The sequence below is a fragment of the Arachis hypogaea genome, chromosome 20 (genome assembly GCF_003086295.3).
Source record: "Arachis hypogaea cultivar Tifrunner chromosome 20, arahy.Tifrunner.gnm2.J5K5, whole genome shotgun sequence".
Lineage (NCBI taxonomy): Eukaryota > Viridiplantae > Streptophyta > Magnoliopsida > Fabales > Fabaceae > Arachis > Arachis hypogaea.
The window spans coordinates 74357056-74370801 of record NC_092055.1 but is presented as its reverse complement, the minus strand read 5'-3'; the positions used below and the strand labels follow the sequence as shown (position 1 = coordinate 74370801).

The following is a 13746-nucleotide window of genomic DNA, read 5'->3' as shown; positions in this document are numbered from 1 at the left end:
ACTCCCATCAAATTTTCCAACACTCAATCTCAAATCCTCAAACTTGCTCACCAACTCCTCTTCCTTAATCATCATCCAAGGGATCATCAACGACTTCCAACTCAATGTATCTACTACAATGTTTGCCTTCCCAAAGTGATAACTCAGTTCAAAATCATCATCTTTTAGTAGCTCCATCCACCTCCTTTGACGCATATTGAGCTCTTTCTAATCAAAGATGTACTTGAGACTCTTGTGATCAGAAAAGACTCTAAACCTCACTCCATACAAGTAGTGCCTCCAAATCTTCAAGGCAAACATAATCACTGCCAATTCCAAATCATGAGTCGGGTAATTCATCTCATTAGGTCTCAGTTGACGCGATTCATAAGCTACCACGTTCTGGTGTTGCATTAACACGCAACCCAAACCCTTCAATGAAGCATCACAGGACACTTCAAACGGCTCGTGCAGTTTTGGAAAAACCAAAACAGGAACTTAAGTTAATTTCTCCTTCAAAGCTTGAACGCTCTCCTCACATTCAGACGCCCACACAAACAGCACCTCCTTCCGGGTTAACTTAGTCATCGGTAATGCAATTTGAGAAAATCCATCAATGAACCTCCTATAATATCCGGCTAATCAGAAGAAACTTTTAACCTCTGTTACTATCATCGGCCTCTCCCATTTCATCACCGCCTCCACTTTTGAAGGATCCACCGCTATTATGCCCTTACTCACTACATGGCCTAAGAACTTCACTTCTTCCTTCCAAAACTCACACTTCAACAACTTGGCGCAACTTCCTCTCTTTCAGAGTTTGCAAAACTATTCTTAGGTGTTCCTCATGCTCCTACTTTGTCTTCGAGTGAACCAAGATACCATCTATGAACACCACCATGAATTTGTCTAAAAAGAGATGAAATATTGTAACAACCTAGTTTTCGGGTACACAAGATGTTTTCTAAAGATACGAAGTTTTCCGAAAGATCATTGAAGGAAACGTCTCTGATATATCAACAAGCACCAAAATCTATATCATCGTTATGTCATCAAAAGGAAGAACCTCTTTTGAGATAAGTTTGACGACATAGTCACGAAGAATCTAGTTTATTAGCCGTATCGATTAGGAGTTTTTTATTTTAGTTTCCATAATTAGTCTCATTTTGACGAATCAGACTCGATTCATTAGAGAAGAGAAATAGTAATAAAATATTATTATTATATTAATATTAGAGACACTTAAACAATTTTATAATACTATTTGATCTATTTTTGCTAAAAACGGGAGATCGGTTTAACAGGGTTCACAGTCTACTGGTGCAGATTAACAACAGCACTCTCTGGTAACTTTAGCAATGCTAATGCCTCATCATACATGTTCTATTCTCATATTAAATATGTTATTAGTGTCATTTATACTAGTAGCTCAGGAAAGAATTTTTAGAGGTATTTTTATGTGTGTTCTGATACATCTAGTTTTAGTAGTTATACACCTGAGATATTTTAATATTATTTCAACCACCTCCCAAGCCAACCAATCACAGCTCTCCCTTCACCCCAAAGACCTCCAACGCTGCCTCATTTCCTCATTATGGCCAAAAATCTCCAAGAGAGAAAAGAGAGAAAGTTCTTGGTTCAAAAATCTTCAGAGATTGATTTCTTCTGAACTAAAAATCAAATCAAAATTCCAATCCGACAAAAATAATCATCTCTTCTTTCTCTACATAACTATGTAACGTATCAAGGCTAAAAATAAGGTGAGATGGATGTTTACTTCCTCTTTGAATTCGGTTTCCAAGAACACATGCATAAACATGTTTTTCTTGATGTTCTTTCTTAGGAGTCATGCTTAGCTTGACTTGAGGGCCAAGAAACTTCAATTTCCAGCATGATTATGGTGATGAATCTCATCCTAACTGGTATCTGAAGGTTCGGTTAGTTAGGGTTTTAGGGATCTAAAGTTGTTCTTGATGTGTTTTAGGATGAAAAGGTGCTCTAGAAACACCTTGAAGCATAACAAAAAATAGGAGCAGCAAATCAGAGTAGGATTTGGTGAAATTAATCTTGATTAATTATGTTTGAGTTGTGTGATTATGATATGGTTTGTTTATGCTTGAAACTGATTGTTTATATGAGTGATTCTTGCTGAAATTTTGGTGAAAATTTGATGAAATTTAATGAAATTTAAGCTACGAACTTGTCTTCTTATGGATGCTAGGAAACAAAATCCTAACTCTTAAATTGGGGTTGAATTTGTGTTGAAATCAAGTGGAAAATATGGGATTTTGGTGGCTGTAATTTTATTTTGAATTATGGTAAAAATGAGTTACTAAAAAGATTGAAAAATGGGTGAAAAGAAAGAAAGAATCTAAAGAATTTACGAAGAACACGAAAAATATTTTGAGTGTGGTAAAAAACATTGAAGAACACCTTTTTGATCCATAAAAGGGAAAGGAAGTAAATATTTTCGTGATTGGGGGGTTATTTTGTAATTTCTAAAAGTTATGGTGGTTAAAGTAAAAATATTAAAAGTTACGGGTGGTAAAAAGTAAATTTATAAAGTTTAAGGTAAAAGGAAGGTAATTTTCAAAAATTTAATAATAATAATAATAATAATAATAAATAATGTTATCTAGCTAAAAATAATATTTTATTAAAAATAATAAAATAATGCAGAAAAGGTAATTTTTCGTAAAAACTTTAAAAAGACAACTTTAAGCTCAGAATCTCATAATTACCTTCATAAAACACTTAGGGCGTGGTAATAATATATTAGGTAGGCAAAGACAAAGGAAAGATAAAAAGTTGAAGAAAAGATAAAAATCGAAGCAAAAGTCGGTAAAGTTTTAATGACAGAAACAAATAGAGATTAGTGAAAAAACTAGGAGCAACATAGTTAGTATTTGAGTTGCGCCTAGGGTTAGGTATAATATGAAAAGTTAAACTATTTTAGTATAGACTTAATGAACCTATACTTGGGACATGCTAACTTTTCATACCAAAATTTATATAAGCTATAAATACATACGTTAAAGAGAGAAACCAGAGCAAAATAAAGAGACAAAGAGAAAAAAGTAATTAGAGCAGAGTAAAGAGACAAAAAAAAGAGTAATATGATAAAGAGATTAGAGAACAAGTAGAGGGCATGTTGAGAGGTCATTTGTTGTGTTAAGGAAACTCTAGAGATATTTGTATGTTCATTTGCTGCATTAAGGTAGTCAGATAGATGGTGGTGCGACCATTGAGAATGCTTTCCTGGATACCTAGCTATAATGCTATGCTGTAAGACAGAGGTTGCTTATAGAGGTATCGAGATCAGTGTGCTCCTGTATGACAAAGGGTGCTTACAGTGAGTGTGTTGTACTCATGTAAGATAGAGGTTGCTTACAGTGAGTGTGTTGTGCTCCTGTAAAACAAAGCTTTCTTACAGTGAGTGTGTTGGGCATATATCGGCTAATAAGTGCCGCCCTCCATGACAAAGGTTGCTTGTAGTAGATATCCTACAAGACAAAGGTTGGTTGCAGTAGGTATTGCCAACAAGAAAGCCTTTTCCAGACAGAGGTTGCTGGGTAAGGTCGAGAGCAGATTAGTAACTGACAGATGAGCTCATTACCTGCACTAGGGCTAGACATGCATCATACTTGGTTGTGCATTTCTTCTGTTATGATTATTGTATGAATGTATGCCTTCTTTTTTTGTATTCTATTCTCTGTGTCTGTATTTTATTTTCTTGTATTCTTCTGTTTGTGTTCTGCTTTCTGTTTACTCTATTTTCTCTATTTATCTGTATCTTCTATTTACTGCTTCTCTGTATTCTCCTATTTGTCTACTAAACAACACAGAATTAATAAACTTAACTAATAACCCCGACTCTACTAAGAACTCCCCAGTTCTTACCCCTTCTCTCTCCCTTCCGTAGTTTGCTAACGATCGTTCACAAAGAGGTTTTCACTCTTGGTAGTCTTCTGAGTCTAGGGTGAATTTTATTCTCTTTTTATATGTGTATACTATGAGACCAGCCAACATCTGCACCTCGTTTGTACACGAACTTTAACCTAAACCCTGTGTACGAGACTCCTGTTAAGTGCTACGTGATGAGGTACCAGCAAAACGTCATATGGCGATGTATGATCGTGCAGAGGAGTAGTAGATAATGTTCCACCTTTTGATGACATTCCATCTGACTTGAGTTTTGAAGACCTAGATTGTACTTTCCCTCGCTTTAGTAGTTTAGAGGGGCTAGGTGACTGTAGAGTCTAGGCTAGCCTGGGTGCCAGCTTAGGGACTTCTTGAATAGGTCAGGGCCTAGGATGTTGTATGTATATATATATGTATATAGTTATTACCTAGCTACTTGTAGGGGTGTTCTAACTAAGATCTATGTTCCAATAGAGGCTGGATGACTAAATGTTGTCAACTGCTTGAGACGTATGTATAGATATATAAATGTGTGTTTACTTTTAACTGCTGTCTTGTTGCTATTTATGATATCATCTGTGTATGTTCATGCTTGTCAACTTGAACGTTTTTCAAAAAAAAGTATCTCGCAAAATAACTACATTTTAATAACGAATTAGACTCATATAATAAATAATAGATAATAATTAGGAAGACAAGTTAGTAGTACTCAGTTTCTAGTATGATCAAGACATACTGAAAATTAGGTCATTACAATTTGGTATTAGAGCAATTCGTTCCCAATAGAGCCTGGGGAGTGAGCTGACTATGCTTCATTACATATTTTGTTGTGTGTCCCATGCTTATAGGATATCTCAATGATATGTGTTGCATGATCATTTTGTGCTTTCATTTTAGGAATGTTCACACTTAACTTGAAGTATTGAGACCGATCACCTTAATAACGGTTAGTTGGTGTGAACAAGACTACAATGAGACCACAGAGACGAAGCGCGCGGGAAGAAACCCTTAGTGATAACCGAGAGAGAGAACAGGAAACCTTTATGGCTACGATGAATACCGTGGCTGAAGCGGTGCGTGAGGCTGCAGTAGCTGCCACTAGGGCTATTGAGCATCTCAAAGTGAAAGACGGTAATGGAAATGGAAACAAAAACGGAGAGGATAATGAGAACAATAGGCTGATCCAGTGCATCCTAATAAACCCATGACCCTTGCTACTTTTCTGAAAGTGAATCCACCTAAGTTCAAAGGTACACTCATTGCGACTGATGCCGGCAATTGGTTCCGAGGTATTGAGCGATCACTGCGAACACAACATGTTTCGGAAGGCTAACATGTGGAGTTTGCTACTTATATGCTTGAAGAAGAGGCTGAGTACTAGTGGCAGGGGATACAGCACTGTAGCAACAGAATGAAGGTTACATTACTTGGGATACCTTTAGGGACGAATTCTATAAGGAGATGGAGCTTATGCAGCTAAGGCAAGGGGAGATGACTATTGCTGAGTACGCCCGTAAATTCGATGACTTGTGCCATTTCTCCGAGATTTCTCAAGGGAACCTAGCATACCTCAAGGAATGGAAGTGTCTGAAGTTTGAAGGAGGACTTCGAGAAGAATTGATGAATTCTGTTGTTCCACTAGAGATAAGAAATTTTGCTGAACTAGTGAATAAAAGTAAACTGGCAAAAAAATGTTCGAAGAAGGTGGCGATAGCTCGAGCAAATTGTAGGGTAGCCTCACAAAGAGACTCTATTCAAGATCTAGCCCCTCAAGGTCGAAGCTTTAAGGTGAATGGTCAGTTTCAGCGCCAAAATGGGAATCAACGGAATGGTGACTTTCTCGCTCATAACAACGGCAACCATAACAACTATAATCTGGGACAGGAAGAAGGAGATCAACCTCAGCAAACTTAGGATATTTTGGTATGCTCAAGGTGTAGGAAGGATCATGGTAATAGACCTTGCAGATTTGGAACAAACACGTATTTTTCTTGTGGAGAGTATTGACACATATCGAGGAATCGCCTAAAAAGGTTTGTTCGAGATCCAACTAGACCACAGCAATAAGGAAGGGTGTTTACCGTGAATGCTGGCAATACCAATGCATCCAGTCCTTCCACTCGAGGTGAGTACCACTCTATTATTTTGTTTATGATAGGTGTTCATACCCTAGACCGAGCTATAAGGTCCGGGTTGGACGAACACAAAGCGACCGACCTCTTTGAAGTTTAGTTGACCGCTGACCTCTTCACAAAGAGCTCAGACAGATTACCACAGAGGCCAAGGCCCAGGAAAGAGAGTCATCGCCTACCAGAAGGCGGCTGGCCAAAAGATAAGTGATCTCACCCACAAAAGATAAGATAAGATGACAAACTTATCTCAAAGGAAGATCGTCAGAGACTACTATAAATACACTGGAACACCCAGGTATAACTCATATTCCAATTCTACAAAAAAGCATGCTTAAAGCCCGTACTGACTTAAGCATCGGAGTCTCTTGCAGGTACCACCCCCCTTCCGGTGAACAAGGACCAGCAACGCCTCCTGCTCCAACAAGTTGGACACGGCAGCCTCGACCAATCCAGAAGATCTCCTCCGAGATCGACCTCTCAGTTTCAGGTAACCCTCGAAACATTGGCGTTATTTCCAGGGAACCTTGAAGTCATCCCATCACCATGGCAAACAACCCTACCAACGACTATAACTCTGGTTTGGAAGAAGGAACGCCACTTAAGAACACGGATGCCACATCAAAGGATGCGCCCCAATCCAAGGGAGATAAGCAACCTCAGAACACGGAAATTTTAGACGCCATCCGTGAATAGCAGGATCGCCTCAAACAACTCGAACAAGAAGCTGAACGTTAGCGAGAATCCGAGTGGGATCTCCGGAGAGAAACAAGACGGTGTTGAGAGTTGGAAGAGAATCTCCTAAAGCTCGCAGCCGACCTCAAAGCTAAAAGCACTCGATCCGAGCGTAAAGATAGTCCTCACAAGGACCAAGATCCATTCACAAAGGAAATCATGAAGCCTAAAGTTCTGAAAGACTTCAAAGCTCCTAACATCACCCCATACGACGGTACATGTGACCCGAGCCATCACCTTAGCAACTTCAAAAGTCGGATGTACCTCACGGATGCCTCGGATGCGACTCGTTGCAAAGCCTTCCCGACCACGCTGAGTAAGATGGCAATAAAGTGATTCGACAACTTGCCTCCAAGATCGATCACAAGCTTCGATGACCTTGCCAAAAAATTCCTCGCCAGGTTCTCCATTCAGAGGGATAAAACCAAACACGCTCCAAGCTTGCTAGGAATTAAACAAGGAGATCGGGAGAGCCTTTGCAGCTACATGGAAAGATTCAATAAAGCATGCCTTGACATACAAAATCTCCCTACAAAAGCGGTCATCATGGGACTCATCATCGGCCTACGAGAAGGACCCTTTAGCCACTCCATATCCAAGAAGCACCCAACATCTCTGAACGAGGTACAAGAACGGGTGGAAAAATACATCAATATGGAGGAGAACTTGCAATTAGGAGAAACCTCAAAAACCGGATTCTCTTACCCACCTCGGGATAAGGATAAAAAACCCAGAAAAAAAGAAGACCAATTTGCAGATAAACCCAGGAAATACCACAACTACACCCCTCTTCGACTATCTCTTGCTTTAGTAGCTTGCTTTATTTTGTTTTATTTTAGTACTTGCACTAAAATAAAATAGAATAAAGTAAGCTAAACTAAAGGCTGAAATTGTCACCCAAAATAGAAATTCCACCGACGACGGTGACCTCCCCACACTTAGAAGTAAGCATCGTCCCTGATGCTACAAGTGAGCCTAGGTGAGAAGGTCGACATCTGCATCAGGCTGGGGCTCTGGCTGCGGCTGTGGCTGTGGCTCTACGGAAGCCTGAATGTGAGTAGATGCCTGGTGCACGAAATTGTGATGTCCAGGCTCAAACAATCCCTGGCAACGTGAGCAACTTGGTACGCGTAATCGTGATTACACTTTGATGTTGTAAAATTCATGGCTCTTTCTTTCCCTGGCAATGGCGCCAAGAACATGGTGCCAATACCATGGTTCACAACTTCGATACAACTAACCAGCAAGTGCACTGGGTCGTCCAAGTAATACCTTACGTGAGTAAGGGTCGAATCCCACGGAGATTGTCGGTATGAAGCAAGCTATGGTCACCTTGCAAATCTCAGTTAGGCGGATATAAATTGATAATGGTGTTTTCGAATAATAAATAATAGAATAGGGATAGAGGTACTTATGTAAATCATTGGTGAGAATTTCAGATAAGCGAATAGAGATGCTTTCGTTCCTCTGAACCTCTGCTTTCCTGCTATCTTCATCCAATCAGTCTTACCCCTTTCCATGGCTGGCTTTATGCAAGGGCATCACTGTTGTCAGTGGCTACATCCAATCGCGAGTTTGAAGCTCGTCACAGTCATTCAATCATTGAATCCTACTCGGAATACCACAGACAAGGTTTAGACTTTCCGGATCCTCTTGAATGCCGCCATCATTCTAGCTTACGCCACGAAGATTCCGGTTAAGAGATCTAAGAGATATTCATTCTAGCTTATTTCATGTAGAACGGAAGTGTTTGTCAGGCACGTGTTCATAGGGGAGAATGGTGATGAGCGTCACACATAATCATCACCTTCATCACGTTCTTGGGTGCGAATGGATATCTTAGAAGCGAAATAAGATGAATTGAATAGAAAACAGTAGTACTTGCATTAATCTTTGAGGAACAGCAGAGCTCCACACCTTAATCTATGGAGTGTAGAAACTCTACCGTTGAAAATACATAAGTGAAAGGTCCAGGCATGGCCGAGATGGCCAGCCCCCATGGTCTAAGAACTATGCGTTCCAAGATCCAAGGATGATCAAAGGATCAAAAGGTATCCAAAGATGACTAATACAATAGTAAAAGGTCCTATTTATAATAAACTAGCTACTAGGGTTTACATGAGTAAGTAATTGATGCATAAATCCACTTCCGGGGCCCACTTGATGTGTGCTTGGGCTGAGCTTTGAGTGTTACACGTGCAGAGGCCATTTGTGGAGTTGAACGCCAGGTTTTGATCCATTTCTGGCGTTCAACTCTGGTTTTGGATCCTTTTCTGGCGCTGGACGCCAGAATTGGACAGAGAGCTGGCGTTGAACGCCAGTTTGAGTCATCTATTCTTGGCCAAAGTATGGACTATTATATATTGCTGGAAAGCCCGGGATGTCTAATTTTCAACGCAATTGGAATCGCGCCATTTCGAGTTCTGTAGCTCCAGAAAATCCACTTTGAGTGCAGGGAGGTCAGAATCCAACAGCATCAGCAGTCCTTCTTCAACCTCTGAATCTGATTTCTACTCAAGTCCCTCAATTTCAGCCAGAAAATACTTGAAATCACAGAAAAACACACAAACTCATAGTAAAGTCCAGAAATGTGAATTTAACATAAAAACTAATGAAAACATCCCTAAAAGTAACTAGATCCTACTAAAAACATACTAAAAACAATGCCAAAAGCGTATAAATTATCCGCTCATCACAACACCAAACTTAAATTGTTGCTTGTCCCCAAGCAACTGAAAATCAAATAGGATAAAAAGAAGAGAATATACTATAAATTCCAAACTACCAATGAAACATGGCTCCAATCATATGAGCGGGACTTATAGCTTTTTTTTTTTTTTGCCTCTTGAATAGTTTTGGCATCTCACTTTATCCATTGAGGTTCAGAATGATTGGCTTCTATAGGAACTCAGAGTTCAGATAGTGTTATTGATTCTCCTAGTTCAGTATGATGATTCTTGAACACAGCTTCTTTATGAGTCTTGGCCGTGGCCCTAAGCACTTTGTTTTCCAGTATTACCACCGGATACATAAATGCCACAGACACATAATTGGGTGAACCTTTTTAGATTGTGACTCAGCTTTGCTAAAGTCCCCAATTAGAGGTGTCCAGGGTTCTTAAGCACTCTCTTTTTTTGCTTTGGACCTTGACTTTAACCGCTCAGTCTCAAGTTTTCACTTGACACCTACACGCCACAAGCACATGGTAAAGGACAACTTGGTTTAGCCGCTTAGACCAGGATTTTATTCCGTTAGGCCCTCCTATCCACTGATGCTCAAAGCCTTGGGATCCTTTTTATTTGCCCTTGCCTTTTGGTTTTAAGGGTTATTGGCTTTTTGCTCTTGCCTCTTGGTTTTAAGAGCTTTTGGCTTTTTCTGCTTGCTTTTTCTCTTTATTTATTATTTATTTTTTTTTTTCGCCTATTTTTTTTTCTGCAAGCTTTGTTCTTTGCTGCTTTTTCTTGCTTCAAGAATCATTTTTATGATTTTTCAGATTATCAAATAACATGTCTCCTAGTCATCATTCTTTCAAGAGCCAACATATTTAACATTCTTAAACAACAACTTCAAAAGACATATGCACTGTTCAAGCATACATTCAGAAAACAAGAAGCATTGTCACCACATGAATATAATTAAGCTAAGTTCAAGGATAAATTCGAAACTCATGTACTTCTTGTTCTTTTGAATTAAAACATTTTTCATTTAAGAGAGGTGATGGATTCATAGGACATTCATAACTTTAAGACATAAGTACTAACTACTAATGATCATGTAATGAAGACACAAACATAGATAAGCACATAGCATAGAAAACGAAAAACAGAAGAAATAAGAACAAGGAATGAATCCACCTTAGTGATGGTGGCGTTTCCTTCTTGAGGAACCAATGATGTCCTTGAGCTCTTCTATGCCTCTTCCTTGTCTTTGTTGCTCCTCCTTCATTGCTTTTAGATCTTCTCTGATTTCATGAAGGATGATGGAGTGCACTTGATGTTCCACCCTTAGTTGCTTCCAATAATTGTGTGGAAGAAAATGTATCCCCTGAGGTATCTCAGGGATCTCTTGATTTGCAGTCAAATGTTCTACCACTGAGCTATAGACCCTTGATGGAAGCTTTTGTCTCCCCTTTCCTCTTTCTAGAGGTTTCTCTGGCCTTAGGTGCCATCAATGGTTATGGAAAAAAACAAAAAAGCTATGCTTTTACCACACCAAACTTAGAATGTTGCTCGCCCTCGAGCAAAAGAAGAAAGAGTAGAAGAATAAGAAGAAGATATGGAGGAGATGGATGGGAGTGTGTATTCAGCCATATGGGTGGGATTGGGTGGGAGAGAGATGTTGAATTTTGAAGGTAGTGGGTGTATGGATGTGAGTGGTAAATGGAAAACAGAAGGGATGATCATGAATGGAAAGAGAGATGATGAGGTAGGTGGGGATCCTGTGGGGTCCACAGATCCTGAGATGATCCTGTGGGGTCCACAGATCCTGAGATGATCCTATGGGATCCACAGATCTTGAGGTGTCAAGGCATTTACATCCCTGCACCAATTTAGGCATGCAAAATGCCCTTGCACACAACTCTGGGCGTTCAGCGCCAGGTTGGTGCCCATTTTGGGCGTTCAACGCCCATTTGTGTGCCATTTCTGGTGTTGAACGCCAGAACCATGCCTGTTCTGGCGTTCAGCGCCCAGAAGCTGCCCATTTTGGGCGTTCAGCGCCAGAACCATGCTCTGTTTTGGCGCTGAACGCTAGACAGATGCTCCTCCAGGGTGTGATTTTTCTTCTGCTATTTTTGATTCTGTTTTCAATTTTTCTATTTATTTTGTGACTCCACATGATCATGAACCTATAAAGACATATAACTAAGAAAAATATAGTTAGATAAATAAAAATTGGGTTGCCTCCCAACAAGCGCTTCTTTAATGTCAATAGCTTGACAGTGGGCTCTCATGGAGCCTCACAGATGTTCAGAGCATTGTTGAAACTCTCTAACACCAAACTTAGAGTTTGGATATGGAAGTTCAACACCAAACTTAGAGTTTGGTTGTGGCCTCCCAACACCAAACTTAGAGTTTGACTGTGGGGGCTTGGGTTGACTCTGCTTTGACAGAAGCTTTTCATGCTTCCTCTCCATGGTTGCAGAAGGAGATCCTTGAGTTTTAAACAAAAGGGAGTCCTCATTCCATTGAAGGACTAGTTCACCTCTGTCAACATCAATCACAGCTCTTGCTGTGACCAGGAAAGGTCTTCCTAGGATGATGGATTCATCCTCTTCCTTTCCAGTATCTAGGACTATGAAATCAGCAGGGATGTAAAGGCCTTCAACCTTTACTAACACGTCCTCTACTTGTCCATATGCCTGTTTTCTTGAACTGTCTGCCATCTCTAATGAGATTTTAGCATCTTGCACCCCATAGATTCCCAGTTTCTCTATTACAGAGAGGGGCATGAGGTTTATTCCTGAACCAAGGTCACATAGAGCCTTAAAGATCATGGTGCCTATGGTACAGGGTATTATGAACTTTCCAGGATCCTGTCTCTTCTGAGGCAATGTCAGTTGATCCAGATCACTTAGTTCATTGATGAACAAGGGAGGTTCAACTTCCCAAGTATCAATGCCAAATAATTTGGCATTCAGTTTCATGATTGCACCAAGAAACTTGGCAGTTTGCTCTTCAGTAATATCCTCATTCTCTTCAGAAGAGGAATATTCATCAGAGCTCATGAAGGGCATAAGGAGGTTCAATGGAATCTCTATGGTCTCTAGATGAGCCTCAGAGTCCTTTGGTTCCTCAGAGGGAAGCTCCTTATTGATCACTGGACGTCCCAGGAGGTCTTCCTCCTTGGGATTCACGTCCTCCACTCCCCTTGTAGGTTCGGCCATGGTGCTTATGTCAATGGCCTTGCACTCTCCTTTTGGGTTCTCTTCTGTATTGCTTGGGAGAGTACTGGGAGGGATTTCAGTGATCCTTTTACTCAGCTGGCCCACTTGTGCTTCCAAATTTCTAATGGAAGATCTTGTTTCATTCATGAAACTTACAGTAGCCTTAGACAGATCAGAGACTAAGTTTGCCAAATTAGAAGTATTTTGTTCAGAGTTTTCTGTCTGTTGCTGAGTGGATGATGGAAAAGGTTTATTATTGCTAAACCTGTTTCTTCCACCATTATTAAAGCCTTGTTGAGGCTTTTGATCCTTCCATGAGAAATTTGGATGATTTCTCCATGATGAGTTATAGGTGTTTCCATAAGGTTCACCTAAATAATTTACCTCTGCTATTGCAGGGTTTTCAGGATCATAAGCTTCTTCTTCAAAAGATGCCTCTTGAGTACTGTTGGATGCAGCTTGCATTCCATGCAGACTCTGAGAGATCATATTGACTTGCTGAGTCAATATTTTATTCTGAGCCAATATGGCATTCAGAGTATCAACTTCAAGAACTCCCTTCTTCATAGGCGTCCCATTACTCACAGGATTCCTTTCAGAAGTGTACATGAACTGGTTATTAGCAACCATGTCAATGAGTTCTTGAGCTTCTGCAGGCGTTTTCTTTAGGTGAATGGATCCACCTGCAGAAGTGTCCAGTGACATCTTTGATAGCTCAGATAAACCATCATAGAATATATCCAGGATGGTCCATTCTGAAAGCATGTCAGAAGGACATTTTTTCGTCAACTGTTTGTATCTTTCCCAAGCTTCATAGAGGGATTCACCTTCTTTCTGTCTGAAGGTTTGAACATCAGCTCTAAGCTTGCTCAGCTTTTGAGGAGGAAAGTACTTGGCTAAGAAAGCCGTGACCAGCTTATCCCAAGAGTTCAGGCTGTCTTTGGGTTGAGAATCCAACCATAATCTAGCTCTGTCTCTTACAGCAAAAGGGAAAAGCATGAGCCTGTAGACTTCAGGATCTACTCCATTAGTCTTAACAGTATCACATATCTGCAAGAATTCAGTTAAGAAGTGAAAAGGATCTTCGGATGGAAGTCC

General features: G+C 40.1%; 1 non-coding gene across 1 annotated transcript; it reads left to right on the top strand.

Annotated features, from left to right (window-relative positions):
• The first annotated feature begins 13407 nt into the window (after window positions 1-13407).
• On the top strand, window positions 13408-13515 carry LOC112787109 (small nucleolar RNA R71). Its single transcript, XR_003194541.1, has one exon. It is a non-coding gene; the product is annotated as a small nucleolar RNA R71 (small nucleolar RNA).
• Window positions 13516-13746: the final 231 nt, after the last annotated feature.